The sequence below is a fragment of the Trachypithecus francoisi genome, unplaced genomic scaffold (assembly GCF_009764315.1).
Source record: "Trachypithecus francoisi isolate TF-2019V2 unplaced genomic scaffold, Tfra_2.0 Lachesis_group5, whole genome shotgun sequence".
NCBI lineage: Eukaryota > Metazoa > Chordata > Mammalia > Primates > Cercopithecidae > Trachypithecus > Trachypithecus francoisi.
The window spans coordinates 75681448-75698026 of NW_022681470.1; positions in this window are offsets into that span (position 1 = coordinate 75681448).

Here is a 16579-nt window from a genome sequence, read left to right on the forward strand (position 1 = left end):
CAAGCAATTCTCCCACCTCAGCCTCTCAAGGATCTGAGACGATAGGCATGTGCCACGACATACGGCTAATTCTTTTTCTATTTTTTAAAATAGAGATGGGGTTTTGCTGTGTTGGCCAGGTTGATCTCAAACTCCTGACCTCAAGTGATCCACCCACCTCTGCCTCCCAAAGTGCTCAGATTAAAGGCATGAGCCGCTGTGCCTGGCCTAAATTATTGAATTATATTACGCACACAGAAAGATGCTTTAAAATGTGCAGCTCATTGAGTTTTCTCAACATCAACATTGTCTGGTTTTTAATAAAAAACATAAAAATGCTTCTGTCATTGACAATTTTTCAGTTTCTTTAAAAGAAAATATGTACATAAAAATTATTCTGCAAAAAACATGTGTGAAATAAGTAGACTATATGGCATTTGTTGGAAGAGTACAGCAGAGCGAGAACATTGAGCTGGAATAGTCTGGGAAGGTTTTATGGAAGAGACAGGATTTGGACTAGAACTTAGAGGACAGATATGAATTGTGAGAGAACAAAGAGAAGTCAAGAATATTTGGGTTAGAGGAACTGATTGATCAAATGTCATCATGTTCAACATGAGGCCAGTAGGTGAACAGCAAGTGGAGCTATATGGAATAAGAGGACTGAAGTTTTATATTATGGAAATTCTGTTTGGAAAAGAAGGGCCTTATACTTTATACATATACTATCTATACATTATGCTAGATAAGTAAATTTTGTTTAACCTACAATAGAAATGAGAGAAGAAAAGGCTGATTGAGAAGTATAGGTTGTTTTGTAGTCTATGGTAATGGTACACCCCGGAGATGTCCAGTGTTCAACCTGTACAAATCTGCATGCTAGTCCTGGTGGAGCCTGACCTCACATGGCAGCAGCAGGAATGAAAAGAAAGTGAAGATGTGCAAGAGACTACAAATAATTGAAGTGTTGTTGAACATAGCTTATTGGGTAGTAAGAAATTAAAGGCAGACCATGGTTTAATATGTAGTTTCCCTAATAACATTTTAGGCTGCTCTCTTGATGTTTTAATTCCAAAAAATAACTTGTGAAATTTCACTAAGAAGTTGGCGCAGAACGTGATATATTTTTGGTCAAAGGCTTTTTTGATGAGCCTTAAGAAATAACAACTCCATACTTCTTTCATTTGTAGCCTGACCCCATGTGGAGGTATGGGCTAGGCAAATAAATAACAAGAATAAGAACACCTTTATTCCTCTCACATTCCCTTGACTTTGTCCTTTGTACCATGGCAAACTGGAAGGGGACATTGAAGCATTAATATGGAGTGTGAGCCTCTCACAGTGGCCCCTGAGGAACAATTTTCAATATGTTACACTGCTATGCTAAGAAAGTTTGCAAACCAGGTCATTTGACTCAATCCCCTTTAATAAGCATCAGCAGTGTCAAGTTGCTCAAAGAATCTTCACTAAATCTAAATAAATATAAGAATTTTACAAACTTTCCACAAAGATTTATTGGGTACCTCTTGTGTGGCTACCACTCTGGAGTGTCTTCCTGGCATATAGGTTGGTGCTCAATAAATATTTATTGGATGAAGAATTAATGAATTAGTAAAAACTTATGTTTTAGGAGGCTAATGTGCTGGATTTGAGAGGAAGAAGGCCAGAGGCAACAAGAACAGTTGAACTTTTGTTGTAATCCAGACCTTAGACTGTGAAAGTTTAAATGAGAATACAAGGAAAAGGGCAGGGAAGTGGTGGCTTATGGGAAATGTCAGTGAGACATTGTAGCTCATTGGCTACAGGGAAACTATTAAGATGAAGGAGAAGAAAAGAGTCAAAGACAGTTGGGTTTTCAGATCTGAGTGCAAAGAGTATTCAAGTAGTGGAAAGTAAGCAGGAATGGTATTATTTTTAGGCATGTTTGGATGGGGTCATGGGAGAAGCCTTTGCATGGAGACATCCTGAAACCACAACTCTCCAACTGGTGTCTGGGTCAAAGCCAGAGCTAAAAGTACCTCAATTCATCAATCGTTGGAAGTACACATGTCAGCCATTAAGATTGCCATGTCACAATGCAAAATCAATTACTTTAGGTTAAAAAAAGCATTTTTGTCTATTTTATCATATCTCAATAATCAAATTTCTTTTGCAAAACTAATGAGTTTTATTTAAACCAAACATGCTTGCAATGTGACTGCTAAAACAACAATATGCAATTTCGAACTGCATTAATATGGTATCCAAAGAAAGGAGCAGTGTTGCATAGCATTGCTTCTCAAACCTTTTGTCATTATCACTCCCTAAGGAGCCTTTTTAGATTGCTTGAGACTGATGGTGTTTGGAGTTAAGACAAAGGGATAACTTCACAGGGAGAAGAGTGCAAAGAGCAGAAGCCTAATGACCACAACAGGAGGAGTGCAGGAAGAGCTGGAAACAGAGATGGTGCATTTAAAAGATGGAGAATGTAAGATTTGTGAGTCACTAAGTCAAGGGGGAAGAGAGTTTTCAATAGGCAGGTAATGAAAGAATTGTCAAGTACCAAAGAAAGGTAAAAAAGAAGACAAACAAGAAAAGTCCATTAGATTAATCATTTTCAAACTGGATTTATAAAAATTGTGTCTGCGGTCATGAATAGGTAACATATTAATAACTAGTCAGCTCAGTTTTAGAAATTAAATGGAAATAGTTGCCTGCCCCCAGTTAGTTGGAGCTATGTATATACTGTAAAATAAAGCTGCTTGGTTTGTTGTTTTTAATATGCTGTATGGAATATGGACCCTGGGTAGCCGTATCACAACAAGGATTGCGATATAGTTTCTTTTCTAGTAGTGAAGGCTCTTCATTGTTCCCACCAAGGGAAACATAGTCCATCTAAGGTCGAGGCATATTTTCAGCAGGAACTGGCAGTTGTTCAGTCATTGGGTGGCTAACAAAGAATTTTCAGTGTAAGGACGAAGGGGGGTAGTCAGTCAGCTCCACCGTTCAGGTAGCCAATGTGCTCGGCGATGTGGTTGAACAGGAATGGGGACACGTCACTAACCGCATAGGGAAGATTTTCAGGCCACTGCCGTGTGGGATTTTGTTTATTGGTCAGTTTTGCAAACAACTTCCCTCAGACCAAATATTGAAGTAGTTTAAGCTTGGAGAAAATTGGGGAGGTGGTTCTGCATATGCATTGAGTCCTAGACTTGATGAGTTCTGAGAGATCATGTATCCTGGCCCTCGGCCTATGATCTATTCTGTTTCACTCTATTATTGACAGATAATCAACCAGTTTCTCCTTGACAGCTTCCAGCAAAGGGGCGTTCACTACACTGCAAGGAAGTTTTTCCTGAAATTAGTAATCAGTATCTTAAAGCTGTTGCAATTTCCTGGGATAGTGCATAATATCTACTAGACAGTGTTCTTCCCATTTTAGAGATATTCACCCATATAATCTTCACTTTAACTCCATAGATAAAATGTCCACATAACAAAGTAAATTCTATTAATACCCACTTTTTTTAGATGAGGAAATTAAGGCATGAGTTGGTTATGTAACCTTCGTAAGGCCAAAGGATTTGAACCACGGTGGTCTTACTCCAGTGTCAGCTCATAACTAGTGTAGAGAAGGAACAACTGTTTTTTTCTACCCATTTCAGGCTCATTTGCTGGGTCCTATAAATTAGACTACTGAAAGGCAGATTAGGCCAGGCATGGTGGCTCATACCGGTAATCCCAGCACTTTGGGAGGCTGAGGCGGGCGGATCACCTGAGGTCGGGAGTTTGAGACCAGCCTGACCAACGTGGAGAAACTTCATCTCTATTAAAAATACAAAATTAGCCGGGTGTGGTGACGCATGCCTGTAATCCCAGCTACTTGGGAGGCTGAGGTAGGAGAGTCACTTGAACCTGGGAGGTGGAGGTTGCGGTGAGCCGAGATCGCGCCATTGCACTCCAGCCTGGGCAACAAGAGCGAAACTCTATCTCAAAAACAACAACAACAAGTCCAAAAACAAAAAAACAGATTAACAAGAAAAAATAAACAGAAGTTTATTAGTATGTGCATTTTGCATATACATGGGAGCACCCAGTGATGAGTAACTCAAAGCGGGAGGTAGAACTTGGGTTTATGTAGCACCTTAACAAAACACAATACATGTTTTTTGAGGGAAGTGACAAGACAAAGGAAAAGGATTTTGAATTTCCTGAGGTGACAAATTGTGAGAAGACAAATATATGGGGGAAACTAGTAGTAAGTAAGGGCTAAGGTTAGCAAAATTGGTTATATAAATTTTTCTGGTGCCCACCTTTGGACTGAGAAGGGTCTAGCACTGTCTCTGATGATTAACTTCTTCCTTTGTGGTAGAGAGGGGAAGGAGGACACTTTGACAGATTTATGTCTTGCAATTTAGGCAAATAATGGAAGGGCAAGAGCTTTTCTTGTATCTGCTTCTTAATAATCCTTATGCCAAAGTAGCAAATTTTGGGGTAGCATATTGTGCTATCTTTCACTTGTTCACTATACTGTTTAATACTTCTTGCTGCTTATTCAAATATTTGAAAACAGTTATTAGGGTTTCCCTAAGCATTCTTTTCTCAGGCTAACTGTCCCTAATTAATGCAATCTTTTTTTTTTTTTTCATGCCATGATTGTGATCTTCTAGGAAAGCATAATTTAGTTTGTGATTGTCTATCTTAAAACCAGTGCTCAGAACTGAACCCAGATTCCACTAAGTTCTGAAGAATGTATAGAATTGTGTGGAATCGTGTAATTGTTAGGTTCTAAAATTAGCCTGGAAGGTAAGAATTGAGAATAACCAAAATTACCTCTGAAAAAGCCCTAACTGACTCATAATAGAGAGTACATACGATGTTGTATATAATTCTGTCCAGAAATTTTTCCGCTCATTAAAATTTGAGAACCATTATGTTGACTAAAGAATGCAAAACAAGGAAAGGTGATATGCAGATGCCTGCACATTTAAAACATTCTGTCTTTAAGGTAATAATCAAATCACCAGTGATGATGAAGAAAATAATCAATTGGTTCTATTTGCCTGAAATATTACTTCATTGTGATTAAATATTAAGCTCTATAATATAGTATATATTAATTATTTTTGTTGCATGAGAATTAAACAAGAAGGGGGATAAATATAGGTTCTAAAATCAATTTGTAAGTTTAATATAATTGGAGGCCTTGCCATTCAGTGTGTATTCTCAAGAGGGGAGCTATCATTCCCAAGGCGGTAAAAATTGGTTCTTGGTGGGCAAAAAAACATACTTCTTAAATATAAATCCCAGACATACACACAAAACATTTCATGGGACAAGTGACAATTATAAAGACGTGTATTAAAAAGCTCCTTAGAGAGTGATAATGACAAAAGAATTGAGAAACACTGCTATATGACATTGCTCCTTGATCTGGACACCATATTAATGCAGTTCAAAACTGCATTTGTTGTTTTGGCTGTCATACTGCACATATTTTGAGTTTACATAAAGTTCGTAAGTTTTATTAAAGAAATTTGATTATTGGGTTGTGATGAAACAGACAAAAATGTTTTCAAACTAAAGTAATTGATTCTGAATTGTGACATGTCGATAAAACTCAATGGCTGGCATTTGCAGTTCCATGATTGATACGTGAAGGACAGTTTCAGCTAGGCAAACGGGGGAATTTTGTTCAGCAGATGTGGGGCTTTCAGCTTATAAGCTGTGCTCTGTGTGAATGCCTGCAAAGGCAGATGAATGAATTCACTTGACTTTGGTTTTTGACTTATAAGCCCATGTATTTCATCCCTGATGCTGTACTGAGAAAAAAGTAAATCCTGTGGCCATGACTAGTTCCAGCAAAAGGTCTCTCAAATATTTCTCAACTCTATCATCACCATCACCAAAAAATAAGCTCAAAATCTGACACCCTATTGAGACGGAAGAAGTGGTTTCAGTATGTTTGTTTGCAAAGGATGGAACATTTGGCTTTTACATATGTATTTGTGATTTTTTTGTGGTTATATAGTTATTACCTTCCCGCTCCCCTTACCACTTAACAAATGGCATCAAATTCCTTTTCAGGAAGGAAACTGTCTAGGTAAGGCAAAATACCGTTTATATAGTAAAATACCATTTAGTTGTAAAATAATATGTCCCAGGAAGAGTTTAGAAGGAGAGGGCAGAACACCTTAAAAGCTAAATTGCTCTGCATAAGAAAATATGAAGGATTTACCCTGTTTAACACTTCTAGAGAAGGAGAGGAAGATAGACAAACATGGGAGGATTGAGATGGGCTGTATGGCTATAACTTAAAGAAGTGGTAGCTGGATAAAATGGCCATGTCATTATTTTTAAAGAACCTCAATGTCTATCTTCCAAGGCTTAGTGGTAAATTATAATCCCTTCTCCATTATCTATCATTTGAGTGTAATATTTTAAAATGAAAAACAGACCGGGCGTGGTGGCTCACGCCTGTAATCCCAGCACTTTGGGAGGCTGAGGCGGGCGGATCACAAGGTCAGGAGATCGAGACCACGGTCTCAAAAAAAAAATTAAAAAATAAAAATAAAAAAATGAAAAACACTTCAAATAATTATAACAGACACTCATGTGTGCACTAAGAACAGATGTTAATATTTTATACTTTTGCTTCAGATATTTTTATTTTATTTATTTATTTATTTATTTACTTATTTATTTTGAGATGGAGTCTCGCTCTATTGCCCAGGCTGGAGTCCAATGGCGTGATCTTGGCTCACTGCAAGCTCCGGCTCACTGCAAGCTCTGCCTCTCGGGTTCACGCCATTCTCCTGCCTCAGCCTCCCAAGTAGCTGGGACTACAGGCATCCACCACCACGCCCGGCTAATTTTTTTTTTTTGTATTTTTAGTAGAGATGGGGTTTCACTGTGTTGGCCAGGATGGTCTCGATCTCCTGACCTCATGATCCACTCGCCTCGGCCTCCCAAAGTGCTGGGATTACAGGTGTGAGCCACCACTCCTGGCTCTCCTTTTATTTTTTAAAAAGCCCTACATCATTCCTATAACCCCAGTATTTTGGGAGTCCGAGGCAGGAGGATCACGAGGTGAGGAGTTTGAGACCAGCCTGACTAACATGGTGAAACCCTGTCTCTAACAAAAAAAAAAAAAAAAAAAAAAAATTAGCTGGATGTGGTAGCGTGGGCCTGTAATCCCAGCTATTTGGGAGGCTGAGGCAGGAGAATCACTTGAACCTGGGAGGCGGAGGTTGCAGTGGACCGAGATTGCACCATTGCACTCCAGTCTGGGTGACAAAGCAAGACTTTGTCTGCAAAAAAAAAAAAAAAAAAAAAAGCCCTACAAATAGAGCTAAAACTCCATCTTCGTCTTCCCCTTGTTTCTCTTCCAGAGGTAACCAATTTCCTAAGATAGTGAATATCAATTTCGGGTTTTTTAAAAAAATATGTATTCATTATATCTTCATGTATTCATTACTAGTATTCACTATTATTCATTGCATTTCAATTTTTTTACATAAGTGTTATCAAATTGCATTTTTGATCTCAAAACTAACCTGTTTTATGCGACTTGCTTTTTTCACTCAACATTACGTGTTTGTTTTAGCCATGTTGAAAAACATAATCCTGATTCATTCCTTTACTGAGCTGTAATATTCATTATGTAGAAATTTAATGTCATTCATCAATTCCCCTGTGGAAGGAAGTTGAACTGTTTCTTTTTTTTGTCTCCAAACCTCCCTCAGTAGAAGTAAAGAGGGAGGACCACCCCCACCTTAGACACCCACATTTCTTTATCCCATAATACTCACACTCTCCACCATTATCCACCTGGAAGAAGTCATTATATTCCTTTATGGCTGTTTATGTCAGTCACTGTGGTAAGCCCCAGACTCCCATACTCTTTAACTTGCATGAGGTCCTCTCTCTTACATATTCCCAGCCTCTGCACTCCTTCCACTTTGCCCTTTGGAACTCACTGCTCTTTTTTGAGTTTTCAAGGATTCATACTCCATATTTCCTCCAGATGTTCAGTTCTTGGTTCTAAATGGAACCCAGGCTCTCTCTTGAGTTCACTGCCTCCTCTGTGTCCTTTCACGTAGTGGCTGTTTTATTCACTCATCTGGAGGTGGGATGGTCAACCTCCTTGCTTCTCATTGCAGTTTCCAAACCATTCACCATCCCTCTTCCCTTTGAGTGTCCTGTCATCAACTCTACCCACAACCCCTCCTTGTAACAGTCATCCCAAACCTAGGTTACCCCTCATTTCACAAAGACATTTAGTTTCTAGGCTAATGCTTCTCAAACTTCAGTGAACACGTGAGTGTCTAGGGGGATCTTGCTGAACTATAGATTCTGACTCAGTAGTTCTGCATTAGAGCCTCAGATTCTGCTTATCTGATAAGAACCCAGTAATGTGTAAGCTGTTGGGCCACTCTTCGAGTAGTAAAGTTCTAGCTCGCTGTCACTTTCCCAACAGAACTACTATCTTTTTGGGGGAGGATTTCAATCCCTATAGAGACAATCCTTCCAGTACTCTGTACTTCAGATCATTAGCCTTCTCTCCTCTAGTAAACTTGTTTCTATCTCAGACATTCCCTCCCCTACACCTTGCTATTACCCAAACTGGCAACCCTTTCATGATCTTAATTTTCAGCATCTAATTTTCTATCACCTCTTATCTTTCCTGCTCATTGCTTCTATTGCCCAAACAAAACAATTCTTGAACTTCACTGATCCACTCAAACCCATAGTTTCTCTACCTCACTCATTCCATTCATGTTCACTGTTAACTTGACCCAGTTTAGAGTCCACGGCAGTTGATTATAATCACTCTCTTGTATATGTGGCCAACTTCCTTGCCCCTTCTTTCTTCATTGTACTCACTTGACAAAAATCTCAAACCTGGCTAATTACAATGCTCTGCCTACTACATATCTGCACCCATGTTCCTAAATGAAGACAAGGAAAAGGTTGCAGTCCTATTGGACTATTAGTCTCACGTTAAATTTATGAGCACAAACCTCAAGTGGAAGTGGAATGCCATCTGTCAATCATACTATCCCTATCCCATTTTCTCTCTTGCACTCTTCCAGATAACAATTTTGTGTGTTCTCCTTCCTTAAATCTCCGATACCTCCTCCTCATTCCTCACTATCAGTTGAAGACTTCACTTATTATTTTATGGAAAAAGCAAGAATTATAAGAAGAAAACTTCACAAGCTCCCACCCTAACATACACTCAGGTATTCCTCCTTAGAACTCTACCTCTCTTACCTACTCAAGACCGTCCCTCTAGAAATTCTCTCCTTCTCTTCCTGCATTATATCTTCCCCTATAATACATTGCATCTTCCTTTCAGCATAAAGCATACTTTTTAAAAATTACTATAATTTAAGTTCTGGGATACATGTGCAGAATGTGCAGGTTTGTTGCATAGGTATACGCATGCCATGGTGGTTTGCTGCATCCATCAATCTGTCATCTACCTTAGGTATATCTCTTAATGTTATCCTTCCCTTAATCTCCCACCCCCAACAGGCCCCAGTGTGTGATGTTGCCTCCCTGTGTCCATGTGTTTTCATTGCTCACCTCCCACTTATAAATGAAAACATGTGGTGTTTGGTTTTCTGTTCCTGTGTTAGTTTGCTGAGAATGATGGTTTCCAGCTTCATCCATGTCCCTGCAAAGGACATGAACTCATCATTTTTTATGGCTGCATAGTATTCCATGGTGTATATATGTGCCACATTTTCTTTATGCAGTCTATCATTGATGGGCATTTGGGTTGGTTCCAAGTCTTTGCTATTGTGAACAGGGCCACAATAAACATACGTGTGCATGTGTCTTTATAGTAGAATTATTTATAATCCTTAAGGTATATACCCAGTAATGGAATTGTTGGATCAAATGGTATTTCTGGTTCTAGATCCTTGAGGAATCGCCACACTGTCTTCCAGAAAGGTTGGACTAATTTACACTCCCACCAACAGTGTAAAAGTGTTCCTATTTCTCCACATCCTCTTCAATATCTGTTGTTTCCTGACTTTTTAATGATCGCCATTCTAACTGGCATGAGATTGTATCACATTGTGGTTTTTATTTGCATTTCTCTAGTGACCAGTGATGATGAGGTTTTTTTCATATGTTTGTCGGCTGCATAAATGTCTTCTTTTGAAAAGTGTCTGTTCATATCCTTTGCCCACTTTTTGATAAGGTTGTTTGCATTTTCTTGTAAATTTATTTAAGTTCCTTGTAGCTTTTTGTCAGACAGATATACTTTCAGGGATCATTTCTACAATTTGTTATCCTTCTGGCTTTTTTCTTTTTTTTAGACAAATTCTCACTGTTACCCAGGTTGGAGTGCAGTGGTACCATCTCGGCTCACTGCAACCTCTGCCTCCCAGGTTCAAGTGATTCTCCTGCCTCAGCCTCCTGAGTGCTGGGACTACAGGTGTGTGCCACCACACCAGCTAACTTTTGTACTTTTAGTAGAGACAGGGTTTCACCATGTTGGTCAGACTGGTCTCAAACTCCTGACTGCAAGTGATCCACCCACCTCGGCCTCCTAAAGTGCTGGGAGTACAGGCATGAGCCATCGTGCCCAGCTCCAAGCATAATTTTTTTTCCACTTAAAAAAAAAGCCTCTTCCCCATTAGTCCTAGTTCTCTGCTCATTTCAAAGCAAGCTCCTCAAAATAGTCATCTATACCAAGGTCTTTGATTTCTCCCTCCCTACCGTTTTTTAAGTCTCCTACAGTTAGGCTTTTGCCCATACTACACCTCTGAATTGGGATTTTTTCTATCATAATCAACATTAGATGTCTTATTAGCTTAAAACAAAAAAGCTTTTAAAAATAGCTTAGTCACACAGAATGCATAAATTATTAACTAAATGTGAACAGTTAAAATAAACACAATAACTAGCTGCATGCATACCCTGAAAATATGGGTTTACATTTGACTACCAGTTGCTTACCATACAGGAAGCTGAAAATAGTTCTGCAGTCAGAACTCGCTAGATCAGTGTCTTACTGGGTGCCTACCTAATTGATTGATAGATTCATCTATTCATTTATCCACATTTTGTGTTCTGAATTTACTAATTCACCCTACATTCTGCATTGTTTTCCTTGCCTTCCCCCCGCAGCCCCCACCTTTCCCCGTTCTCTTATCAGTTAGTGGATGTCATATAGGCTTTCAGATTCCTTTAGGGAGCCGCAACACTATGAGGATCTTTTTATGAAACTTTGTCGACCTCACTGCAAATCCTGATACACTACATGTTTTACGTTTTTACCTTATTTTCCTTATGTGTTTATTATATCCTCTTATACAAGAATCATCCAGACTGTTGCTCGTTCTTCCAACTGCTTTAACTTAAAACGGAGATTTAAAAGAGTACTTCCTCTTCAAGTGCATGAACTAGTGTCTATACTTATTTTACTTTTAGTCTAAGCATTTACCAACATTGTAATTTTCTGCTCCTTCCTTGGTTTTACATTCTGCACACTTTATTTTATTTTTTTGCTACATTTTTCTGTCTTTGGTTCTAGTTTAATTTATGCACTATAATCTCCTGGCAGACCACGTACTGTCCCCTAATACAGCTTAGAGACCTTCACTAAAAACTGCATTCTGTTATGAGCGGTACTTGCCGAATGTACACCTTAACTAGCTTCAGAATGGAAACAAATGCTTATTTTTCATCAGGGATTCCATTGATTTGAAAGAAAAGTTTTCTGGGATAGAGCAATCAAGAAGATTATCTCTCCATGAAAAAGTAGTCATGTGTCAGTATAGCTTTCTGGGCCAGTTCCATTTGATGTGAAAGAACTGATGCTTGGAGTTGTAAATACACAAAGTCTTAAAATTCTCTATGGAACAATTGTTTGTGTGCAGCAAACAAATATGTGTTTGCCAGAAAATCATCATCATCAAACCTGTGTTTATGGAGAGGCTTGGGTAGCTAAAGATTTTTGAGAAGTTTACATACTGTATCTGATTTTTTAAAAAGGCAACACTTACTTACTTCCATTATAATTTATGATCGGTAAGTATATTACTGAAAACAGGGTTTTTTTTTTAAACAAACAAACAAGAAAAAACTATGCTTCTACGATGTCACATACGTTTTGCTCTGTGGCTTATGCAAGTTTCTCAAGAGGTCTGCGATTAGGAGGACTCTGACCAGGTCGACTATGCATGTGCTTCTACAACAATCAGATTTTCCTTCTTTGCTTGCTATGGAGTCTCTGTAAGTCTTCAGATGTCCAGTACTTGGCACCTGTAAGGCTACAAAGAGTCAGTAGATAAACATATTTTGGGGTGTCAGTTCCATGAAATGTAGTTTAAGGTTTTGTCAGTACTGCTATGCCGTCTAGGGACTGAAACCTATTCTGTTTATTTCTCTTTTGTGTGATCATTTGCTATCTCCACAGAAGCATTTGTGGACAGCAGTCTCGGTGCAGTAATGGTGTTACTATGTGCAGGGCTCTGTGGCAGAGGGCACTAGCAGACAGGAGGACAGACTCCAGAGGCTGACCAATGGCCGTAGGGCAGGACAGGATCGGAGTGAGGGGCCAGCAGGACACTCGGGTGCACCTGCCTCTGGGTTCACTCTGAGTGCTCACAGGCCTTGGTCATGTGTTGGCTCACAGCCAATTGGCATCATTTCATATTGTTTCCTCCAGGCCTGGGCTGATAAGAACAATGGAGCTGTATTTTGGATACCTTCTTCATGAATAATCAGGTCAACATTCTGGCATAATATACACCTGTGAAATCTCTTGTAAAAACAATAAAATACATATTTATATGTTAAATTTATTCTTATTATTCTATATGCTACTGATGAACTAATTATCCCTAAAATTGTGTTTCATAATTGTTTTCTTTAGAATACATACACACATACATTTGTGTACGTATACTTATAGACATATATTATATGTGTGTGTGTACATGTGTGTGTGTTTTACTGTTGTTTATCCCGAAGTTCTCCCCGAAAGGCCCATGTTTATGATTACAGGAAGCAGAATGAACCGGTTCAGCAAATTCTTTAGCGTGATCTACAGAGATGCAAAATAATAAAGAATTGACTTCCTGGGGAGAAACTGACTTTCACTGCTTGAGGGTTTCCATAAACTGAAGAGAAAGGACCAAAGCCTTGGCTGTTAACCATGAATATTAGTTCTAGGGCCATTTAAATCTAAGCAGTTCAGGTGACTCTCCTTACCCTCCCCTACAGAATTCCTAAATATCCTCATATGAATGAGGCAGATTTCAATCCTATTTCCTGTTATGCAGAAAATTCAAATGGAAAATATTCCATTTCAGATGTTTGTCCATCATGCAATCAAATATTTTGGTATTTACAATGTGCAAAACAATGTACTATACTAAGTGCTACTGTGTTTTGTCTTTTCCCTTGGATCAAAACCAGTAATGAATAATAGAAATAATACATGTATTAAAAATTAGAGCAAATAATCAGTAAGTGAAAATTACTGTGATACCAGGAAAGTACATGTAATTGGTAAGAACAACAGAGAAAAAACGTAAATAATACAAGAAGATAAGGTAATGTAATAAATAAAAGCACCTACAACCAACCAGGTTTAAATTTGGGGTCTGTCATTAACCTGCTGTATGGCATTCGGCAAGTCACTAAATCTCTCTGTGCCTCAATTGGCATATCTGTAAAATGAGCATCAAAATCAGACTTATCCTGTGGGATTGCTCTGAAGATGAAATGAATAAGTTTATGTGTGAAAAGTATCTTGATAAATATCAGGAATATAACAGCATTCAGTAAATAGTAGGTGCTACTACTGCTGCTACCATTACCACTATCATCATTACATTAAATGATGAAATATTCCAAGAAGCAGTGAATCGCAAATGAAATTTGTTAGGAGAAATATAGATGGATTAAAAGAATTATATGATGAAACTAAGAATACAGTTTCTACCCGATAGAAGGTCCACAAGCCTTAGTCATCAGAATGCAGCATTTTTTTCCCCATCAGTTCCTTCTTCCTCTTGTCTATTGTTCCTAAACCTCTCTAGAAACTAAGTGTATCTTGCTATTCTGAGAATCTCTTGGTCCCCTCTGTTTGAGGGATCCAGCCAGCAAAGTAGTTGCTATTGGACCAGAAGAGAAGACTCATTCAAATTTAGGCCTCTATGGCAAAGTAAGCTTATTCCTCTTTTGGGAGAGAATTTAACCTGTGACTCTAGAAAAGGAATGTATTTTATAGAAACTCTTAGTCATTATGTTTTAGACTCAATAAATTGGTTATATTTAAAATCCCTTTCTCTTGGTCAGTAAGACTAAACTTTTTTCCTACAATGGAATGTTCAAATTAAATATGCATATATTTAACTTGATCATACTGGTTGTTTTCTTGCATTATTTTTATGGAAATAGTATGAAGACTGAACAAATAACCTGTGGATATAAGACAAAGTTTAAAATTTAATCCTGGCAAACTCAATAATTGCCTCCCTAAATTTAAATGAAATAGCAAGAATATCTTAGCCAATATCCTGACAATGTATATTATACATGCACAATTTCCTGGTACCTTTGCTGAATTTAATATTTCAGTGAGAAAGTTTTACATTTCAAAGTGTTCCAGTTTTTTTGGCCAGTACTCAAATATCTGCCACAGTGGAAAGAAAGGGAACTGAGTCAAGGATAAAGAGGTTTGGAAAAGTGAATGTGGATGCATGGGGTTCTAGTTTCGTTTTGCCATTCACTTGGCAAATTTGTGTGACCAAATGCAGAGGCGCTACCCGCTCAGATTTTTAGTTTACTCACTGTATGTTATTGTTCATTTGGACAACACAAACCATCGCTTTTAGCTATAGAGTTCTGATATTCGTAGTGCTTCTTCAGATATTTTGTTTCTATTATAAAAAACATATTTGTAGTAGAGACCAATAAGAATGTATTACTGAGGTGATATTTGGGGCCATTATAACGAAAATGTATTGAATGCTTGTTTTAAGATATTAAATTAAGCATCTTATAAATATTGTGTAGGTTAAGGTAATCTTTATAAAAATACTGTGAGATTACTATTATTATACTCAGGTTACAGGCAAAGAAACTGAGGCAAATAGAAGTTAAACGTAATGACAAAAGCAAACATATATCTACTAATATCCATTTCTTCTGTCTTCCCAAATAGAATCTCTGATTTTTAGCTGAACACATAGGATAAAGACTACCCTTCCTAGGCCGGGCGCAGTGGCTCACACGCAATTCCAGCACTTTGGGAGGCTGAGGCGGGAGAATCACGAGGTCAGGAGATCGAGACCGTCCTGGCTAACACGGTGAAACCCCGTCTCTACTAAAAATACAAAAAATTAGCTGGGCATGGTGGTGGGCGCCTGTAGTCCCAGCTACTCGGGAGACTGAGGCGTGAACCCGAGAGGCGGAGCTTGCAATGAACCGAGATCGTGCCATTGCACTACAGCCTGGGCGACAGAGCGAGACTTCCTCTCAAGAAGCAAACAAACAGGGCCAGGAGCTGTGGCTCACGCTTGTAATCCAGCACTTTGAGAGGCCAAGGTGGGCGGATCATGATATCAGGAGATCCAGACCATCCTGGCTAACACGGTGAAACCCCGTCTCTACTAAAAATACAAATAATTTGCCTGGTATGTTGGCGGGCACCTGTAGTCCCAGCTACTTGGGAGGCTGAGGCAGGAGAATGGTGTGAATCAGGGAGGAGGAGCTTGCAATGAGTGGAGATCGTGCCACTGCACTCCAGCCTGGGCTACAGAGGGAGACTCTGTCTCAAAAAAAAAAAAAAAAAAAAAAAAAAAAAAGTTAAAATAAATAAATAAATAAAACGACCCTTCCCAGCCTTCCCTGCCATTAAGTGTTGCCATATAGCTATACTATGGTCAGTAGTTGTTGTTGTGTGGCAACTTAAGAAAAACCCTTAAAAGACAGTCAAAGTCTGCCTGTGTTCTCTTTCTTCTTCTTCTTTTTTGTTTTTTCTTTCTCCTATCTGAAATGCAGATACCATGCTTGAGGCCCTGGATGCCATCTTGAACCTTGAGGAGGGGGACCTCACCCTCTGGGGGGCAAAACTGTCCCTAAAGCCACTATGAGACTGAGCCTTTATGCCACTCTCTTAATAACTAAGTCCAGGCTTTTACATAAAAGATAAATGAAGTTATCTAGCTTATGATACAGATATTTTGGGTCAGAATCAAACTCAATATTAACTAATATGAGTATATTGGCTAAAAAAATACAGCTAGTGAGCAGCGGAGCTGAGATTCAAACCCCAGTTTGCCTAATCAGAAAGGGCACAAATGCATTGCTATAGTATTATACTAACATTATGAGTAAAAGGCTCTTCACTCTACAATATTAGACATTTAAAATATGTATACTTGATCCTGGAATAGTTGATATTTTGTTTCCAGTTAGTCTGCCCTTCTAATTAAATTTGACTCTGGCTGACATTAAATTGGGCTCTGTATCCCAAGTACATATATACAGTTTTTGGCAAAAGAAAGGGTCTCAAGAAGGACAGTTCAACTTTAAATTTTTGTTGCAGATGCTTGGACAACATGGATAATGCACACCAAAGCTCTTG